The sequence below is a fragment of the Pyrus communis genome, chromosome 3, assembly GCF_041283825.1.
Source record: "Pyrus communis isolate YQ-2024b chromosome 3, ASM4128382v1, whole genome shotgun sequence".
Taxonomy (NCBI): domain Eukaryota; kingdom Viridiplantae; phylum Streptophyta; class Magnoliopsida; order Rosales; family Rosaceae; genus Pyrus; species Pyrus communis.
The window spans coordinates 9,405,619-9,424,058 of NC_142567.1; the positions used below are offsets into that span (position 1 = coordinate 9,405,619).

At 39.3% G+C, this 18,440-nt stretch overlaps 1 long non-coding RNA gene and 1 pseudogene across 1 annotated transcript; both read left to right on the top strand.

The window, feature by feature from the left end:
• Nucleotides 1–18,440, top strand: part of LOC148697895 (inactive beta-amylase 4, chloroplastic-like) — a 36,619-nt pseudogene that overhangs the window by 17,685 nt on the left and 494 nt on the right.
• On the top strand, nucleotides 663–17,967 carry LOC148697896 (uncharacterized). The gene is made up of 3 exons (XR_015960656.1): nucleotides 663–1,125; nucleotides 1,454–1,536; nucleotides 16,870–17,967. It is a non-coding gene; the product is annotated as an uncharacterized LOC148697896 (long non-coding RNA).

Consider the following 18,440-nt stretch of genomic DNA (forward strand, 5'->3'; position numbering starts at 1 on the left):
GATAAAAAAATGAAGATGATTCTAGAGACAACGTTCTAGAAAAGTAAAAGAAAAGAGAAAAGGGAAAATTCTAAAAGATAGAGTTAAGCTCGGTTATGAGGAACGGAGAAAAAGAAATATGATAGATAAGTTTGGTTTTGGTCATTTCACACGGTTACAGTTGTTTTACATAAAAATTTATCAAACGCAATCATATTTTTTTTTTTCTCCAAAAGCACTTTTACAAAAAAGTTCACCAAACACTTTGCTGCTTTTTTCTCTAAAAGCACTTTTACAAAAAAGTTTACCAAACACTTTTTTTCAAAGCAGAGTAATACCAAACCAATCCTAACTCACAGGAAGCTCTGCGAGTTAATTTTTTGGGAAAAAAAAAATTCTATTAATGCATTCTCATACAAAAAAATTCTTTAAATACCGATTTCATGCAATCCAAGAGTTAAGTGCTTAAATCAGAAAAAAAAATTTACCAGATACTCTTATATAGCAGTGCAGCTAAGTTTTTTTTTCTTGAACCCTGACGAATATCACTGTAAAATTATCCCAAATATATCTCAGAGACTGTAGAGATTCAGACAATAATAATGAGACAGCCGGAGTGTTCTTTATTCGTTTGTCGTCCATACTCTACCCTAATCTTCTTAGGATTTTAGTTAAACAACTTGCTCCTCTAACAGCAATATTAAAGCATAAATATTCATGAACACTCATCACCAAGAGCAAAAAGGTACAAAGTATTTTTATAGAAATCTAAAGATCCCTTTTGTGTCCCAAACCCAGGTCTGTACTCTCTTTGCCTTCCTCCTTCGGGGCATAATTAGAGATACCCACCAACAGTATAACCAAAAAAAGTGAGCCAAAAATATGAGAGCCCCCAAGACAGTCGGCTACACCAAAAATATGAGAGCCCCAAAAAAAGTGAGCCAAAAATATGATTGCTCAGTTGAAACTCATTATTGTTATCTTTTATTATCGTTATTGTTGATTTGGATCAGAAATATGAGAGCCCCCAAGACAGTCGGCTACACCACCGTCTCAGAAAAGTGAGCCAAAATCTCGCGAGATTCAAGCTGCGCATGAGCAAATCCAAAGGACAAACCTCCGATCTTGAAGTCGACACACCCAAAGGTAAAAATTTCTCATCCTCTCTCTTGAATTTCATTTATGTTGTTAGATTAAAAAGGAAAATATGAGAACTAACTCAATCAAATGTTCTGGATGTAAGCTAAAAGATCAATTTAGCTTCTCTTCCCTGTCAATTTAGTGCTTCTTCTTTTCTTATTACTTTTAGGAGTTAATTTTTTCAGATATAATATGACTAACAAATTTACTGTTGCCTCTGTCATATTTTTTGCTGAAGATTTCTTTTTTAAAAACTGTATGCCATGACAAAATAAATTTACAAATTGCTAATTTTCTGTTTTGTATAAAATCTTTGTTCACTCTACCTGAACAGGTACACTTGACTGAGAAGGAAAGTCTTTTCATATGAAATCCATGTTAGCCTGACCGCTGCCGCCCTGGAACCATCGCTCTTCGGTAAGTTTTCAACACAGTATAGGTCAAATCCTCTTAATCATGTTCTTGAATTTTACTATATCTATCGTGTTCTTTGCATTTCGTTATCTGCACTCTGTTATTTGAATTTACTTACCTGAATGTGCCTAACATTGGATGTGGCCAGTGGCTTTGTATGGCTGGCTGGTGTGATTTGGGAGTGTTTTTAGTCAATGGGAGACAGGGGACAAAGGTGTGGGGCAGCGAAGTCAAGTGGGATTAGGAATTTAGGATAGGAGAATTTTTGCTAATTTATGGCTGTGTCTTTAGATACAAGGGTGCCCTGGGTCATGTGCCAACAAGACGATGCTCCTGCATCCGTGGTGAGGCTTTTGTAGTCTGTTTTCATTGTATTTAGGCCTGGCAATTTCTGACACGACCCGATAACCCGACACGACACGACACGAAATTAACTGGTGTTTGTGTAACATCCCGTCCCGGAATTATTAAAACGTACATGGAAAATTACAATTTTACCCCTAATCTATTCGTTTACGTGTAGTTTTGTGTTGTGTGGTGTGTAGGACCACACACACACACTCCTACACCTCGTCTCACTCCCCCGGGATTCCCTCACTCCCTGTCTCTTCTCTGTCTCTTCCCTGTCTCTCTCTCACTCTCCCCGAGCTCTTCTTCTTCTTCCTTCTGCAAACACACAAACACACTCAAACCTTCACCAATCGAGAAACCAAGATCACCATCGTGTTCGTGGAGTTGAGAGGAGTCCAGTGGTGCCATTTTCAGGTAAGGATATCGTTGTTTTCACGTCGTTTCGACGAGGTCCGATTTGAACACTGTTCATGCAAGATTAATCTAGCTTGTTTTAGGAAATTCTAAGCTTGTAGTTGTGTTTGTGAGGTTCCCAGGAGCTTGGGAGTAGTTCGTTGGACGAGTTTGGACGTCGGGAAGGTTAGGTTCGAAAGTTGGCCGAGATTTGACCTTGAAAACAGGTATGATCTAGCAATTTTTAGGCCTTGAAACTAGTCTATCGTGATTCTACTAGTCCTAAGCTTCATTTTGGCTTTTGAATCGTGAAAAATGGTTGAAAAACGAAGGAGAAAACAAGGTTTGAAAATTTTCCAGTTTTCCGGCGACGGCGCCGGCGACGGCGGCAGCGCCGGCGGCGGCGCCGGCGACGGCGACTGGCCGGAGAAGGAAGGGGAATATTCCGTTAAGTTTAACGGAATATTCCTAACGGCAGTGACGGCGTCAGTTAGGGAATATTCCGTCAGGTTAACGGAATATTCCTGACGGCGTCAGTTGACGCCGTCAGTGTGCAGTGCACGTGGGCCGCGCGTGGGGGCGCGTGGGTCCGTGCGTGGTCAGGCGCGTGGGGGCGCGTGCGTGGTCCAAAAATTATTTTAAAAATATGGGTGTGATCCTGAGGTTGTGTAGATCACATTGGTATATTCAATTGTCCAATTTGAGCAATGTATGAGAAGTTATTACGAGAAGTTGCTTAGGTGCTTTTAAATTAATGTTTTCGTAACCTTGTCGCGTATAGGTGATTCGTTTTCCGAGGACGAGCGTACGCACTCGAGGCAGGGGGGCTACGACCCTTCTAATTATCAGTGAGTGGGCTTTTGTTTTCCGTATATACCTATATACAGTTATATTCCCAGAAATTAAATAGAAAATGTTATTTGTTTTATGCCATGCATTATATGAATGTTATTTACGCATCATTACATGTATTATTGGTGATATACATACATATATACATGTGTATTTGGTGCGGTGGATGCACAGGTAAGTGCTAGGTAAGCGGTATTCAGGTGGTTATGCATTCCTGTTTATTATGCAATCGTAGTTTGAAATGCTTAGAGAGCTTATAATCTGCACCCCCGGTGTTAGTGCTCCCGTCCAGGGCCAGGGCACAGCCTTCACGTGTATGTTCACCAGCACCGCATGCTCGTCTTGGATCCAAGTTAGGTGCAAGCCTGTCGTAGAGATCACATTAGGTGGTTCCGACTTGTAGGTGACCCGCGATTTATCGCCAGCTTCACGTGATCGTAGCACTAGAGCATACATATATATTACACCCAGCTTGTCGTGCAGACCACGTTAGGTGGTTCCGACTCGTGTGCAGATTCAGTGATTGAGTTGAGCGTGGAGCTCTAGGTGCAGCGGTACATGTCACGTTAGGTGACTCCCGGCTGCCAGTTTATATGTTGTTGATATGATTTACGCTTGAGCATTTATATTTGATTATGAGTTTCTGTCATGGCATATTCTCGAGCATAAATGGCATATCATGGAGCATGATTGACATACCTATAAATACGTATATATGTTCATTTTCTGGGAAGTATACAGGTTTTACGGCGAGGGGTTAGGATGTATTTTGCTAAAGAGTTTTCAAAGAACTTTGTTTTTGCCCACTCACGCTTTTGTTTTTCGCCCCTCCAGGTTCTAGTGGTCTAGCAAGTTCGGTGGTTTATCCCAGAGGGCGTCCCGGCATTTCTGACAGACACTCACCATTGTAGGGTCACCTTCGGGTGTACATACATCGTATCTTTTCCTTTTGGACTGTTGTAGAATTGCTCTGAATTGTGTCTCACATACACTAGTACTTTGTATGCTTTTAGGTTTTTAATTATTCGTACTTTTATATTACTATCTTAATAGCTTCCGCACGCGCACATGGCTACGTCACCTTCGCGTGACGGCCAGCACGCCCTGATCTCGGTCGGGGTGTGTCAGCTTGGTATCAGAGCCTAGGTTTGGCAGTCCTGTGTCTTTGTGAGTATTCTAATAGTTGGTGTCTTCTGTCAGAATCATGCCGCCTCGTCGGGAACCACGTCGCTCAGATGAGCCTAATTTTCCTGATCTTACTCAGTTGGGGGAAGTGATTGCTACAGCCCTTCAAACAGTGATGCGCCCTCCCCAGAGGACTCCTCTGGAGACTATGTATAACCTGAAGTTGGATAAGTTTAAAGGTAACGAGGGTCATGAAGGCGCAGAACGTTGGTTGGAACACATAGAGAAGACTTTTCGTGTGTTACATAACCAGGGGAACCTTCCTATGGAAAGGTGGGTTGAGACAACCTCTTGGTTTCTGGAGATGGAGTCTGCAGCTTGGTGGGAGCAAGAACTTCGTATGTTGACTCCAGCCCAGAGGACCGATTGGAATGTTTTCAAGGATGTGTTTCAGAGGAGATTTGTACCTCCTGAGTATATCGACCGTAAGAAACAGGAATTTACTGAGTTGAAACAGCGAAAGATGACGGCTAACGAGTATTATCGTAAGTTCACTGATTTGTCTCGTTACTATCCTGATGTCGCTGGTAATCCGGCGGAGATGCTTCGTCGTTTTCGCTTGGGCACTAAGAAGAAATGGCGTTCTATGGTGACTACTACTCACTGTGAGTCATATCAGGAGTTCTATGAGATATTGTTGAGGGTAGAGGACTCTGAGAATATGTCAAGTGATAGTGACGAAGAGAAAAACGGCAATCAGAAGAAAGACGACAAAGGAAAAGGTCAAACATCGCTTGGGCCTCGCCAAACTCAGAATTTTAAAAGGGGTGGTGCAAGTTCAAGTTCGTCTAGTGGTGGTTTCAGTGCCTCTGGACAAGGACGTGGAGGTAGGTTTTATGGAAGTGCTCGAGGCCAGAGACAAGGTGATGGTGACCGAAACCGACCCCCATTTTGCCGGAGGTGTAATAACCGACACTTTGGCGAGTGCAGGCAGATCAGCGGTGCTTGTTTCACGTGTGGACGGATGGGACATAAAGCAGTGAATTGTCCCCAGGGTCAGCAACAGAAGCCGCAGCAGACCTTTATGCCGCCACCTGCACCGATTCTGCAAATCCAGGGTCCGAGTAATTATGGTCAAGCAGGTAGAGGTGGTGCCTATCACTATCAGGGTGATGCTGTTCCCTATGCCCCGGGACCGTATCAGTACCCCCAGGACCCGTATTCACAAGGTGGTTATCCCCCATATCCCAGCAACTACATGCCGTATCCTCCAGCTCCGATTGGTGGTTCTCAGTGGTACCAAGGAGGACAGTATCAACAGAGTGAGAATGCCACTAGTAGTGCAGGATCTTCGAGACAGATGGGTCAGCCCAGTCAGGGGCGTGGAGCTCAAGGTCGCGGTGTTCATGCGAGCAGAGGTCGTGGTGGACGACAGCAGGGCCAGGGGCGTATTCACAATATTTCCCTGCAGGATGCTCAGAACAACCCAGACTTGATAATGGGTACGTTAAATATTCTTGGTTATTTTGCTAGAGTCTTAATTGATTGTGGAGCTACACATTTCGTTATTTCTCATATATTTGCTCAAGTAACGCAACCTCGCCCCACACCTCTAGGGTACAATTTAGAGTTCGCTATGCCTAGAGGAGAGAGATGTGTCGTAGATTGTATGTACCCAGGATGTCCAGTGATAGTAGAGGGTGTTGTTATGCCAGCGGATCTAATCCCGTTAGATATTGTCGATTTTGATGTGATTTTGGGCACAGATTGGTTGCACTTCTATCGTGCTAACATTGATTGTTACGGGAAAGTAGTTACTTTTCACCGTCCTGGATTACATGAGGTTACTTTTGTGAGTGAGCAGAGTGGAGTAAGACATGGTGTTATTTCGGCTTTGCGAGCGAAGAAGTTGTTGTCTAAAGGTTGTCAGGGGTATCTAGCTCATGTGTTGCTAGAGGAGGCCGTTCCTAGCAGAATTGAGGATGTGAGAGTGGTTAGACACTTCCCTGATGTTTTTCCTGAGGATTTACCTGGTTTACCCCCAGATCGAGATGTGGAGTTCAATGTTGAGTTGCTTCCAGGTACCAATCCTATTTCTTTAACTCCTTATCGTATGGCTCCTGCTGAGTTAAGGGAATTGAAAGTTCAGTTACAGGAATTAGTGGATAAGGGATTCATTCAGCCTAGTACTTCACCTTGGGGCGCTCCAGTGTTGTTTGTGAGAAAGAAAGATGGGACTTTGAGGCTGTGTATCGATTACAGACAATTGAATCGGGTGACGATTAAAAACCGTTATCCATTGCCTCGTATCGACGATTTGTTTGATCAGCTGAGAGGTGCTTGTGTATTTTCTAAGATAGACTTGAGGTCTGGGTACTATCAGCTGAAGATTAGTAGGGATGATGTTCCTAAGACGGCGTTCAGGACTCGTTACGGTCATTACGAGTTTCTGGTTATGCCATTTGGGTTGACGAATGCACCAGCAGCTTTTATGGATTTAATGAACCGGGTATTTCAGCCTTACCTGGATAGATTTGTTATTGTCTTCATTGATGATATTCTGGTGTATTCTACGTCCAAAGCAGAGCATGTTAGACATCTTACTTTGGTGTTGAAGAGGTTGAGGGAACACCAATTGTATGCTAAGTTTAGCAAGTGTCAATTCTGGTTAGATCAAGTCGCGTTTTTGGGGCACATCATTTCTGCTCAAGGTATTCTTGTTGATCCTCAAAAGGTTGCAGCTGTGGAGAGTTGGGAGCAACCACGAACCGTCACTGAGGTGAGAAGTTTTATTGGTTTGGCGGGATATTATCGGAGATTCGTTAAGGATTTTTCGGTGATTGCCTTGCCACTGACGAGGTTAACAAGGAAAGATGTTAAGTTTGAATGGAATGATAAGTGTGAGCAAAGTTTTCAGCAGTTGAAGCATTGTCTTACTAATGCACCTGTTTTGGCACTTCCGGACGATAGTGGTGATTTCGAGGTTTATAGCGATGCTTCCTTGAATGGTCTGGGATGTGTATTGATGCAGCATGGTAGGGTGATTGCTTATGCTTCGCGGCAGTTGAAACCTCATGAGATGAATTACCCTACACATGATTTGGAATTGGCTGCTATCATCTTTGCGTTGAAGTTGTGGAGACACTATCTTTACGGAGAGAAGTGTAGGATCTTCACAGATCACAAGAGTCTTCAGTATCTCTTCACCCAGAAGGAACTAAATCTTCGTCAACGGAGGTGGTTGGAGTTGCTCAGCGATTACGATTGCACGATTGACTATCACCCAGGTCGTGCAAACGTAGTAGCCGATGCACTTAGCAGGAAGTCACATGGCCGTATTAGTGCGATGTACGCTAGTCGTATTCCTCTTTTGGTGGACTTGCGTGCTACGGGAGTAAGGTTAGAAGCAGAAGATCGAGATGTGGCATTACTTGCTAATTTTCAAGTTAGACCAATCTTAGTTGATCGGGTGCTTGAAGCTCAGGTAGCTGATGAACAGACTCAAGAACTAATTCGAGCTCGAGATCAAGGAAGGAGGCGAGATCTCAGAGTTCGTGATTCTGATGGCATGTTGATGTTAGAGGGTAGAATGTTCGTGCCTAGTAATGTGGAGTTGAAGAAGGAAATTCTAGATGAAGCACATATCTCGGCTTATGCCATGCACCCAGGGGCAACTAAAATGTATCATACCATTCGACCATTTTACTATTGGCCGGGTATAAAAAGGGAGATAGCTGAGTATGTGAGCAGTTGTGCTGTTTGTCAGCAGGTTAAAGCAGAAAGAAAGAAGCCGTTTGGATTGTTGCAGCCGCTTCCCGTTCCAGAGTGGAAGTGGGAAAATATCACTATGGATTTTGTGTACAAGTTGCCGCGTACACATAATGGCTTTGATGGCATTTGGGTGATCGTTGATCGGCTCACTAAGTCGGCACATTTCATTCCAGTAAGAGAGAAGTATTCTTTGAGCCGGTTAGCAGAATTGTTTATCTCAAGGGTTGTAAAGTACCATGGTGTCCCTGTAAGTATTGTCTCGGATCGTGATCCACGATTCACATCGAAGTTTTGGGTAGCTTTTCAGGAAGCTTTGGGTACGAGACTACTTTACAGTACGGCATATCATCCACAGACGGACGGACAATCCGAGAGAACTATTCAGACCTTGGAAGATATGCTGCGAGCTTCGGTGTTACAGTTCAGTGATGTTTGGCACCAGCGGTTAGATTTGATGGAATTTGCCTACAACAACAGTTTCCATTCGAGCATTGGCATGGCGCCATTTGAAGCCTTGTATGGTAGATCTTGTCGCACTCCGTTGTGTTGGTCAGAGGTTGGCGAAAGAGTTTTGGTAGGTCCGGAGATTGTCGAGGAGACTACTCAAAATGTTCAGGTAATTAGGTCTAACCTGAAAGCAGCTCAGGACAGGCAGAAAAGTTTAGCGGATAGACATGCTACGGACAGAACGTATAAGGTCGGAGATTGGGTATTTCTGAAGCTTTCACCGTGGAGAGGTGTTGTGCGGTTTGGAAAGAAGGGAAAGTTGAGTCCCAGGTACATCGGACCGTACATAGTCACAGAACGAGTTGGTGAGGTAGCTTACAGGTTGGAGTTGCCTCCGGAGTTGGCTAAAGTGCATAACGTTTTTCACGTGTCTATGCTCCGACACTATGTTGCCGATCCGTTACATGTGATACCTCCTCAACCATTAGAGATAAATCCAGATTTGACGTATGACGAGGAACCGTTAACGATCTTGGATTGGAAAGAGAAGGTTCTGAGGAACAAGACGGTAAATTTGGTGAAAGTCTTGTGGAGGAATCACTCGGTTGAAGAAGCGACATGGGAGACAGAAAATAGAATGAGGGACTTGTATCCTAGATTGTTCTTTGACCGTTAGGGGTGTAATTAGTTGTTTTGAATTTCGGGACGAAATTCTATTAAGGTGGGTAGGTTGTAACATCCCGTCCCGGAATTATTAAAACGTACATGGAAAATTACAATTTTACCCCTAATCTATTCGTTTACGTGTAGTTTTGTGTTGTGTGGTGTGTAGGACCACACACACACACTCCTACACCTCGTCTCACTCCCCCGGGATTCCCTCACTCCCTGTCTCTTCTCTGTCTCTTCCCTGTCTCTCTCTCACTCTCCCCGAGCTCTTCTTCTTCTTCCTTCTGCAAACACACAAACACACTCAAACCTTCACCAATCGAGAAACCAAGATCACCATCGTGTTCGTGGAGTTGAGAGGAGTCCAGTGGTGCCATTTTCAGGTAAGGATATCGTTGTTTTCACGTCGTTTCGACGAGGTCCGATTTGAACACTGTTCATGCAAGATTAATCTAGCTTGTTTTAGGAAATTCTAAGCTTGTAGTTGTGTTTGTGAGGTTCCCAGGAGCTTGGGAGTAGTTCGTTGGACGAGTTTGGACGTCGGGAAGGTTAGGTTCGAAAGTTGGCCGAGATTTGACCTTGAAAACAGGTATGATCTAGCAATTTTTAGGCCTTGAAACTAGTCTATCGTGATTCTACTAGTCCTAAGCTTCATTTTGGCTTTTGAATCGTGAAAAATGGTTGAAAAACGAAGGAGAAAACAAGGTTTGAAAATTTTCCAGTTTTCCGGCGACGGCGCCGGCGCCGGCGACGGCGACTGGCCGGAGAAGGAAGGGGAATATTCCGTTAAGTTTAACGGAATATTCCTAACGGCAGTGACGGCGTCAGTTAGGGAATATTCCGTCAGGTTAACGGAATATTCCTGACGGCGTCAGTTGACGCCGTCAGTGTGCAGTGCACGTGGGCCGCGCGTGGGGGCGCGTGGGTCCGTGCGTGGTCAGGCGCGTGGGGGCGCGTGCGTGGTCCAAAAATTATTTTAAAAATATGGGTGTGATCCTGAGGTTGTGTAGATCACATTGGTATATTCAATTGTCCAATTTGAGCAATGTATGAGAAGTTATTACGAGAAGTTGCTTAGGTGCTTTTAAATTAATGTTTTCGTAACCTTGTCGCGTATAGGTGATTCGTTTTCCGAGGACGAGCGTACGCACTCGAGGCAGGGGGGCTACGACCCTTCTAATTATCAGTGAGTGGGCTTTTGTTTTCCGTATATACCTATATACAGTTATATTCCCAGAAATTAAATAGAAAATGTTATTTGTTTTATGCCATGCATTATATGAATGTTATTTACGCATCATTACATGTATTATTGGTGATATACATACATATATACATGTGTATTTGGTGCGGTGGATGCACAGGTAAGTGCTAGGTAAGCGGTATTCAGGTGGTTATGCATTCCTGTTTATTATGCAATCGTAGTTTGAAATGCTTAGAGAGCTTATAATCTGCACCCCCGGTGTTAGTGCTCCCGTCCAGGGCCAGGGCACAGCCTTCACGTGTATGTTCACCAGCACCGCATGCTCGTCTTGGATCCAAGTTAGGTGCAAGCCTGTCGTAGAGATCACATTAGGTGGTTCCGACTTGTAGGTGACCCGCGATTTATCGCCAGCTTCACGTGATCGTAGCACTAGAGCATACATATATATTACACCCAGCTTGTCGTGCAGACCACGTTAGGTGGTTCCGACTCGTGTGCAGATTCAGTGATTGAGTTGAGCGTGGAGCTCTAGGTGCAGCGGTACATGTCACGTTAGGTGACTCCCGGCTGCCAGTTTATATGTTGTTGATATGATTTACGCTTGAGCATTTATATTTGATTATGAGTTTCTGTCATGGCATATTCTCGAGCATAAATGGCATATCATGGAGCATGATTGACATACCTATAAATACGTATATATGTTCATTTTCTGGGAAGTATACAGGTTTTACGGCGAGGGGTTAGGATGTATTTTGCTAAAGAGTTTTCAAAGAACTTTGTTTTTGCCCACTCACGCTTTTGTTTTTCGCCCCTCCAGGTTCTAGTGGTCTAGCAAGTTCGGTGGTTTATCCCAGAGGGCGTCCCGGCATTTCTGACAGACACTCACCATTGTAGGGTCACCTTCGGGTGTACATACATCGTATCTTTTCCTTTTGGACTGTTGTAGAATTGCTCTGAATTGTGTCTCACATACACTAGTACTTTGTATGCTTTTAGGTTTTTAATTATTCGTACTTTTATATTACTATCTTAATAGCTTCCGCACGCGCACATGGCTACGTCACCTTCGCGTGACGGCCAGCACGCCCTGATCTCGGTCGGGGTGTGTCAGTTTGGGTCGACACGATAACGAATCGGGTCTTATCGGGTAACCCGATAAGCACCTGTTAAGATAACGGGTTGGGTCGGGTATACACGTGGGTAAACACGATACACGATAAGCAGAATATTATTTTTATAATTTTATAACCCTAAAAAAATATTGTAATAATTATATACATTAATTTTACAATTTTATACCCCTAAAAATTATAATATATATATATATATATTAAATTAACTATAAAATTTATAATAATTATAATAATTATATATACTATAATAATTATACTCCCAAAATATTAAGTCTATCTATACTAATTTTATATATATATATATATATATATATTAAATTTTATAAAAACTATAATAATTATTAATTAATAATTTAATATGCATGATCATGCATTGCATATTTGCATGATTTTGCATCCATTGAAATTTGATGCGTCAGGACTCAGATGTGATTTGTTTCCATTCTCAAATTTCAATAATCAATTTCTTGCCATTGCCATTTGCCAACTTGCCGTCCTTTTCGAAAAAAAAAATGGAGGGAAAATGAAAATGTTAAGAAATGTTGAAAATAAAACAAAAAAGTGAGGGAATTAGGGAAAGATGTTGGAGGGAAAAGTGAAAATGATAAGAAAAAGTTGAAAATGAAACAAAAAAGAGAGGGAAAAATGAAAATTAATAGAAGTGGTGAGAATTTTTTTTTTTTTTAAGTTATTAACTTTTTATCACACACATGACTGTCATGACATATCTCACTATCTTTATAATGACACACGTGACACGTGATGTATGTACTATTCCGTGTACCAGTCAATTATAATTTATACGTACAAAATAAATAGATTTAAATCTACTTAATAAATATATATATACACACACACACACACGAAACTTGATTGATGGCATACGAATTCTCCAAAACTATTTTCAACGATCCCAACCGTCAAACTTGTTTGTATATGCTTTGAGATCACATCAACAAAAAATCATAAAAAATAAACATTCAGAGATCAAGTAACGGGACAAAGCTTTTCAACGGTTATAAACGAAAAATCACGATTTAACGGTTATTTTAACTCTGATTTTGATGATTTTTTATAACTACACTCTTTGACCCTATATGAATACAATGAATGAATTCGATCTTCAATTTAAAATATTTACACAAGTGGATACCACAAAATCTTTTGTTATACTTAATGAAAGTATAAATAAACTCTAAGTGTTAGTCAATCTATCGTTTTACGAATTCTCCAAAACTAATTTCAACGATCCAAACCGTCAAAATTGTTTGTATATGCTTGGAGATCACATCAGCAAAAAAATCAATAAAAAAAAACATTCAGAGATCAAGTAACGGGACAAAGCTTTTCAACGGTTATAAACGAAAAATCATGATTTAACGGTTATTTTAACTCCGATTTTGATGATTTTTTATAACTACACTCCTTGACCCTATATGAATACAATGAATGAATTCGATCTTCAATTTAAAATATTTACACAAGTGGATACCACAAAATCTTATGTTATACTTAATAAAAGTATAAATAAACTCTAAGTGTTAGTCAATCTATCGTTTTACGAATTCTCCAAAACTAATTTCAACGATCCAAACCGTCAAAATTGTTTGTATATGCTTGGAGATCACATCAGCAAAAAATCACAAAAAAAAAACATTCAAAGATCAAGTAACGGGACAAAGCTTTTCAACGGTTATAAACGAAAAATCACGATTTAACGGTTATTTTAACTCCGATTTTGATGATTTTTTATAACTACACTCCTTGACCCTATATGAATACAATGAATGAATTCGATCTTCAATTTAAAATATTTACAAAAGTGGATACCGCAAAATCTTATGTTATACTTAATAAAAGTATAAATAAACTCTAAGTGTTAGTCAATCTATCGTTTTACGAATTCTCCAAAACTAATTTCAACGATCCAAACCGTCAAAATTGTTTGTATATGCTTGGAGATCACATCAGAAAAAAATCACAAAAGAAAAACATTCAGAGATCAAGTAACGGGACAAAGCTTTTCAATGGTTATAAACGAAAAATCACGATTTAACGGTTATTTTAACTCCGATTTTGATGATTTTTTATAACTACACTCCTTGACCCTATATGAATACAATGAAGGAATTCGATCTTCAATTTAAAATATTTACACAAGTGGATACCACAAAATCTTTTGTTATACTTAATGAAATTATAAATAAACTAAGTGTTAGTCAATCTATCGTTTTACGAATTCTCCAAAACTAATTTCAACGATCCAAACCGTCAAAATTGTTTGTATATGCTTGGAGATCACATCAGCAAAAAATCACAAAAAAAAAACATTCAGAGATCAAGTAACGGGACAAAGCTTTTCAACGGTTATAAACGAAAAATCACGATTTAACGGTTATTTTAACTCCGATTTTGATGATTTTTTATAACTACACTCCTTGACCCTATATGAATACAATGAATGAATTCGATCTTCAATTTAAAATATTTACACAAGTGGATACCACAAAATCTTATGTTATACTTAATAAAAGTATAAATAAACTCTAAGTGTTAATCAATCTATCGTTTTACGAATTCTCCAAAACTAATTTCAACGATCCAAACTGTCAAAATTGTTTGTATATGCTTGGAGATCACATCAGCAAAAAATCACAAAAAAAAAACATTCAGAGATCAAGTAACGGGACAAAGCTTTTCAACGGTTATAAACGAAAAATCACGATTTAACGGTTATTTTAACTCCGATTTTGATGATTTTTTATAACTACACTCCTTGATCCTATATGAATACAATGAATGAATTCGATCTTCAATTTAAAATATTTACACAAGTGGATACCACAAAATCTTATGTTATACTTAATAAAAGTATAAATAAACTCTAAGTGTTAGTCAATCTATCGTTTTACGAATTCTGCAAAACTAATTTCAACGATCCAAACCGTCAAAATTGTTTGTATATGCTTGGAGATCACATCAGCAAAAGATCACAAAAAAAATAAACATTCAGAGATCAAGTAACGGGACAAAGCTTTTCAACGGTTATAAACGAAAAATCACGATTTAACGATTATTTTAACTCCGATTTTGATGATTTTTTATAACTACACTCCTTGACCCTATATGAATACAATGAATGAATTCGATCTTCAATTTAAAATATTTACACAAGTGGATACCACAAAATCTTATGTTATACTTAATAAAAGTATAAATAAACTCTTAAGTGTTAGTCAATCTATCATTTTACAAATTCTCCAAAACTAATTTCAACGATCCAAACCGTCAAAATTGTTTGTATATGCTTGGAGATCACATCAGCAAAAAATCACAAAAAAAAAACATTCAGAGATCAAGTAACGGGACAAAGCTTTTCAACGGTTATAAACGAAAAATCACGATTTAACGGTTATTTTAACTCCGATTTTGATGATTTTTTATAACTACACTCCTTGACCCTATATGAATACAATGAATGAATTCGATCTTCAATTTAAAATATTTACACAAGTGGATACCACAAAATCTTATGTTATACTTAATGAAAGTATAAATAAACTCTAAGTGTTAGTCAATCTATCGTTTTACGAATTCTCCAAAACTAATTTCAACGATCCAAACCGTCAAAATTGTTTGTATATGCTTGGAGATCACATCAGCAAAAAATCACAAAAAAAAAACATTCAGAGATCAAGTAACAGGACAATCTTAAAAACAAAAACTCTTTATCCTTGCACATTTAATATTTGTAATAGATTAGTAGTGTATGTATTATTTTTTTTATTAGGCTTTCATTTTCGAGTGTAGATATAGTACTTGAACGAGAAATGTTTTAATGTTTTCAAGTAATATTTATGTCACAATGTGTGGTATGTGCAAATTTTAAAAAAATATATTTTTTTCTTAACGGGTCATAACGGGTTGGGTCACTTTACCCGTTGGGTAAAGTGACACGACCTGTTAAGTACCCGTTAAGATAACGGGTGTGACACGACACGACTCGTTAAGATAACAGGTGTTACACGAAAACGACACGAACACGACAGACACGACCCGTTTGCCAGACCTAATTGTATTGTATTGTATTGACTTTGACCTTTTTTATCATCATCCAATAGCAATAGGTGCAGTAATTCTCAAACCCTAATTTTAACTGTTTGGATCATTGCAGATTTGGGTTATTTATTTATTTATTAATTGCGTTGCTTCTACTTGCTGTATATTGGCTGACGGTTTCAAAGTATTTTTTGTTTTGTGATTGGATTTCGATGTGTCGGATTAGTTTGGTTTGCTATGATCGGTGAGCCTTAAGTTATTTTTGATGGGTTTGGTTAACTGGGTTTTCATTCCTTTTCAGGTTTGTTTCGACACACACTTCTCGAAATTTGCAGGATGCTATGGTGATATTTTCTATGATGAAAACAAATTAACTATTTAATGTCAATGGTTTATGTTATATAAAGCTACGTATGTTAGGAGTAAAGTAATTTATTATTTGTTCTTAGCCCTTAGTTTATAAATCCCAACTTTAAAATTCCAAGTAGATGTGTCTGTTAATTGATTGCATTTGGGATGGAAATGGTTTTGAATGATTCGGATTTTCATTAATTTTAATTCATCTGCTAATCATAGTTTCATGTATTAGATAGCTGCTTTGCTCTCGCAAATTTTGTTGGTAGGGGTTCAGCGAAGCTTTCTAGGCTAAATCTTTGGTTTGCTATTGGGTATGTTTACTTTATGCTTTAGTTTTTATTTTTTATGTCCGGAGTAAATATGCTTAAGATCTCACATGGTTAAGGGTGGAGAAATCAGCGTCCCTTTTTTTGTAGAAGTTTGTAAATGTTTTTAAAAATATGTGTGGGTTGCTGAAACTAATTAATTTGATCAGTGTGATTTTTGTGATTAGGAATTTAGGACCTTGGTAACTTGATTGATTAGGAATTTTGTGATTAGGAATTTGTGGGTTTTCCTCCGAATTTAGTCTCTTTCTTAAGAGGGGTCCTACCATAACACACAGCAGCAATGATGGGGGAGGAGAAGTGGCACCAAGTTCGGCGATCAATCTGAAGAAGAAAAGGAAGAGTTCAATTCCGAGCACGAGTCCAATCCCCAGCCCAATTTTGTATGATCATCTAATTTCATGTTTCCTTTCTATTCTGATTCCAAAAGTATGTTTGGGAATGATTAGGGTTTCAGTTTTTGTTCTAATCTTAGCTAAAGGAAGATATAGGGTGTGGTTTTGTTAATGGCGGTGGATGATTTGGATCAAATTATGTATCTTTGGGATTTTTTTGCTTGCAGTTGTTTAGGCCCGGACTGAAGAAGTTTTGAGGAATGAGATTCTTATCAGATTTTTATACCGAATTGTTTATGTGTTTATGGCAGGTAATAAAGATGGTCCAACCAATAGCTGATAAAATGTCATTATATACATGCTTTTGTCGTTTTCTGCTACGATAATGAGGGAATCCAGAGGATCGAGGCCAGTCGATCTGAGGTTTGTATTACTCTATCCCCGTGTCTCTTTCCGTGAATTTCTTGAAATTGACGATGCACGCTTGGATTCTCGCTATGTTTGGGAGCGGAGAAAGCTTTGGATTAGCTTTGATCACTTGACTTATGTCTTATTTAGTTCAGCACAGTCGGACTACATAATCCTACCATTGGGCTATTTCTAGGAATGGTTTATGTTGACTTTTGTTATTCCGTTGACAGTTTGGTATGTCTGTCATATTGATGTAACACAATTGTGAGTTAATTATGGTTTAGATTGGAATTTTGAATTCGCAATTCCCTTTGGGAACTGTCACAAGTGATGTGTTTGATGTGGCTACAGGAATCAAAAGCGAGTGAAAGGTAAAGCTTTTCTCTCCCAGCATTCATCGCCAGCAATCGCAGCCAAAGCCAAGTATATCTTGTATATCTCTCCTCTTGCTTTTTCTCTATGACGTTCAATACCAATTTCTCTCGGAAAGTAAGAGTTCGCAAATCCCAAGTAAGATCGGTTCAAGATCATGGGATCCTTTTCCATCAGATAGGAAGGGCTGTTGCACAAAATGTACTTCTAATTAATTGCTTGATAGATCCTATATCTATCTATATGAAGAAGAAATCATGTAACAAAGGGGATTCTTATTTGTACAAATGGTACTTCGAACTTGGAACGGGCATGAAGAAATTAACAATACTTCTTTATCTTTTGAGTTGTTATGCCAGATCGTTCGCTCAAGACCTTTGGTCTCTACCCCGACCCGATGAAAAAAATGGGATCACTTCTTATGGACTCGTTGAGAATGATTCTGATCTAGTTCATAACCTATTAGAAGCAGATTTTTGTTTGCATTCTTGGATTAGATTTGATTAAATCTTATCCTTAATTTATCTAATTAGATTTGCATTCTCTCTTCCTCCATCTATGACATCTTCGTTCTGGGGTCAAAATATGTTCACTTTTACATAGAAAATTGTGTGTTTTATTTATTTATTTATTCAAGCATTTGAGTTAGGTAGGACTAGCCCATGCAGTTGTGCTTGTCACGGCAGGTCGTGCAGGGTCTCTAGGTTCAACATGGGCCTGGAACGGGCCAATATGAGCTTTTTCAGTATTACAGATATTGGGTATTATTGATCTATTTTTTAGGCCTCCTTTAATATCTTATAATTCTTACTTGGGTTGTCTTGCCCGGACAATAAAGAAGAAACATATGACAAGTTGATCAATAACCATTTTTCTGTTTTATTGAAATTTGGAATACAATTGATAATTTGATATTACTAAACAACAAAAATAGAATTACATCACTATACCGTATATTAGTGTCATACTACTTTAGATTGGCATGGTCTGTCCATTTACACCGGTGGGTGGTGGTAGTGCCTAGTGGTGGCTTCTACTGTCCACAATTCTATCAGTGATTTGGTTTCTTTGATAATATGTTTGGCCTTTTGCTTTGTTT